The sequence below is a fragment of the Protopterus annectens genome, chromosome 2.part2 (genome assembly GCF_019279795.1).
Source record: "Protopterus annectens isolate FY-2018-M chromosome 2.part2, PAN1.0, whole genome shotgun sequence".
Lineage (NCBI taxonomy): Eukaryota > Metazoa > Chordata > Ceratodontiformes > Protopteridae > Protopterus > Protopterus annectens.
Window position 1 is genome coordinate 382,759,466 of NC_056730.1, and position 3,686 is coordinate 382,763,151.

Here is a 3,686-nt window from a genome sequence, read left to right on the forward strand (position 1 = left end):
CATGGTCCTAAATATGTGTGCAAGGGGTCTGTGATTTGAAAACAGCCCAAAGGAAAACTTTATCTGCCACTGGCCAGATGCAGTTTTTTTTTTTAATGTGGGTTTTAATGAATGTGAGTTTTAAGGGCAGAGAAGTTTTAATGTTAAGTCTGCTTTCATTGTGAGACTGTATTGCATTGTTTAGCAGATGTCTATCAGTGTTTGTGTTATAACTTTTAAAATAAAAGTTTTAAATTTATTTAACATTTTTCTGGGAAAGTCTGACTTGGAATGAACCAATTTCCAGTGGAGGCCCAGGGAGAAACACTCCAGGCGCATGTCTTTGTAATGTGGGAGGAAACCAGAGCACCCGGATGAAACTCACACGAACACAGGGAGAACATGCAGACTCCACACAGAAGGCACCCAGCCAAGAATCAAACCAGAGAACCTCTTGCTGTGACGCAACAACACAATCGCTGCACCACTGCGCCATCCGACAACATATGTATCACTTATCACAGTGAGCTACTGGGCCACTGCTAAAAAACAAAAACACTGATCAGAGTGGGATTCAAACCCATGCATGGAAAGTGCAATGGATTAGCAGTCCATCACCTTAATCACTCATCCATCTCGTCTGTAAATGAAATCAAATACTCATTATAGAAATAAAGCATAAAGCAGTATGCACATTAGTGTCTATGATAAATGGGGAGAAATAGCCAAGTAATGAGACAAGGGAATGGCTGCAGGGGAGCTCTATGAGGGATCCCATTTGACCATGATTTTGTGAGTTTCTGCAAATTCAAAGACAGCCCTGGGTGGCACAAACTCTAGTTATGCCACTGACTGACTCTCTCTCTGATCTCTCTCTCTCTCTCTCTCTCTCTCTCTCTCTCACACACACACACACACACACACACACACACACACACACACACACACACACACACACACACACACACACACACATTCAGTTTTTTTCCCTAATTTTAAATACAGCAGTAAACTGTCAAGTTAAAGCATGTAATTACATCATGCATTACATTAATTAACTCCATATATAGGAAATCCCTTCTCTGAGAAAGGATTTGAGCTTTTTGTTGAAAGGTCTTATGTTCATATTTTACTTTTCCAAACAGTAGTCTATAAAACATTCATAGTAGTGTAACAAAAGCAGAAGGTGGTGGGACAGTGTTGACTATAATAAACTGTTCGGTCTAAGGCTAATATTAGTGCCTATAAGCACATTCAGTAAGTTATGTCAGGCATCCTTACAGCTGCATTATTGTGGTTGGTGGCTTTCACTAGGACAGAGAGTGACATCATGCACTATTTGCAGTTGATTGCTATGCATGCAGGAGGAACTACCAAGGCTGAGAGGGAGGGAGCAGAGGGATGGAGCCTGTAAAACAGTACAGGACAAGTGGGATAGCAATTAATTTGTTGGACCTTACTCATCTTGCTTCGTAGAGACCTAGACTCCTAGAGTAAGGTAAGGCTTCCAATTGAAAGTGTAGTATGGATAGTGTGGATCATGACAGTTGTGTTTGGGGGAATGTGCTTTATTCTCGTAATAGTAACTTATCTGACCTAGCTCTGGGGGGGGGGTCTGATTATGCTTTTGAAAGTTGAACCATTCATAGTTGTACTTGGAGTTTGCCTTATTACTTGTGTTATTGTCAGCTTTAGTATCTGAAAATTGTTGAATTTAAGACAGCATTATTTTGCATACTCACTGTATTAGACTGAAAAAAGATGTGTAGTGCATGAAAAGTTTGTGTTAAGTTTTGTACACTGTTTTGTTCCAACATGCATGGTCCAGGGTGAATCTCCTGATCATGTTTCTGAGCATGCACTTAGTGTTGTTGGTTTGTTCAGCTGCTTCAGCTTCAGCATACTGAGGTTGTGTTTTATTACTTATCCTCAAACAAAAATGCCTAACAGGAAAAGAAAAATTGAAGACAAAAAGAAAGTGTATCAAAGCCAGTAGGAATCAGACTATTTGATTACAAACAACAGGAATAAAATTAAGTGTCTTGTTTGCATGCAAGTTTTGTCAATGCCTAAAGAGTATAATGTGAAATGAGACTACAGTACATTACACAGTAAAACATTTGATATGTATAGTGGAGAATCAAGATGCACTATTATTGTAGAATATAAGAAGAAATTGATGCACCAAACCATTTTTTTTCCAAAACTTAGCAATGAACAAAGTTCTAGCCTTGCCGCTTCATATAAACTAGCACTGAAGCTAGCAAAAGCAAAAAAGCCTTTTAGTGATGGTGTGATAGTGAAGAAATGTGCAATTCAAATGGCAAAACAATTTAATGAGCCAAAATTATCTGAGAAGTTTGAAACAGTGGCATTATCTCAACAGACAATCCCAAGACATGTACAACACATGGACCAATATGTTTCAGAAAAGCTGTGTAATTTAACAGCAAAATGTGAGTACTTTTCATTGTGTCTGGATGAAAGCACTGATCAAGCATATGTAAGTCAACTTTTAATTTTTGTTTGAACTATTCATGAGGACTTTATTATTAATGAAGAACTCCTCAGTCTTATATCTTTACATGGGACTACTAAAGGTACTGATATTTTCAAAGCAGTTCAAAAGTCTGTTATGAACTACAGATGATTTGATAAATGTTCCTGCATCTTAGCAAATGGGTCCAAAGCTATGATGGGGACTGGAAGTGGCTTTTGTGGACTACTGAAACAGAATAATATTAACTGCCCTGCAATTCATTGCATAATTCACCAAGAAGCACTCTGTGGAAAATTTCTACATCAAGTCAATGTCATAAAAGTAGCTGTAAAAATAACTAATATTATACGAGGAGGTAATTGATCTCTAAGTCATCGTAAGTTTTGAGATTTCTTGAGTGAAACTGAAGCTGCATATGGCGATTTGCTCCTTCATTCTAATATTCGCTGGTTGAGTGCTGGGAAATGTTTGGAATGTTTTTTTGCCATTCGGAAAGAAATACCCATATTTCTTAAAAATGATGTGAAGTCTGACACAAAAGAACTTGAAAATCTAATGCAAGATTCAACATTTTTATCATATCTTGCATTTATAACAGATATGACCAACCATTTGAATGAGTTGAACTTAAATCTGCAGGGCAAACAACAGAATATTGCCAACATATATGGTCATTTGAATGGCTTTAAAAGTAAATTGAAGCTTTTTAAATCAACATTGGCTAATATTTTTACCTTTTTTCCAAATTGCAAGCAGCATTTTGAAGAAATGAAGAATTTTGAGGAAATATCATTTTCAGCTCATGTGAAGTATATTGAAATGATCATTAAGGATTTTGAGAATTGATTTGGTGATTTTAAGGAAATTGAAGATATTTCAATTTTTATTCAACCCTTGACTGTCACCATCAAAAATGTAAAATCTGACCTTCAGCTGGAATTATGTGATTTGCAATCAGACCCTCTTTATACTAACAGAAGTGAAAAAGGAGAAGATTTTTTTAAATTACTACCAATAGAGAGGTACTCAAAACTGAGGAAGTTTGGACTCAAGATGTGCTCAATGCTCGGGAGCACATATCTTTGTGAAATCACTTTTTCAACCATAAAAATTCATTAAATCAAAGCACAGATGTTCACTGATAGATAATTATTTTGCAAATTTACTGTGATTGGCAACTACAAGCATTGACATTGATATAGCTATT

General features: G+C 36.6%; 1 pseudogene; it reads left to right on the forward strand.

The window, feature by feature from the left end:
• The first annotated feature begins 2,104 nt into the window (after positions 1-2,104).
• Positions 2,105-3,005, forward strand: LOC122795938 (annotated as a pseudogene).
• Positions 3,006-3,686: the final 681 nt, after the last annotated feature.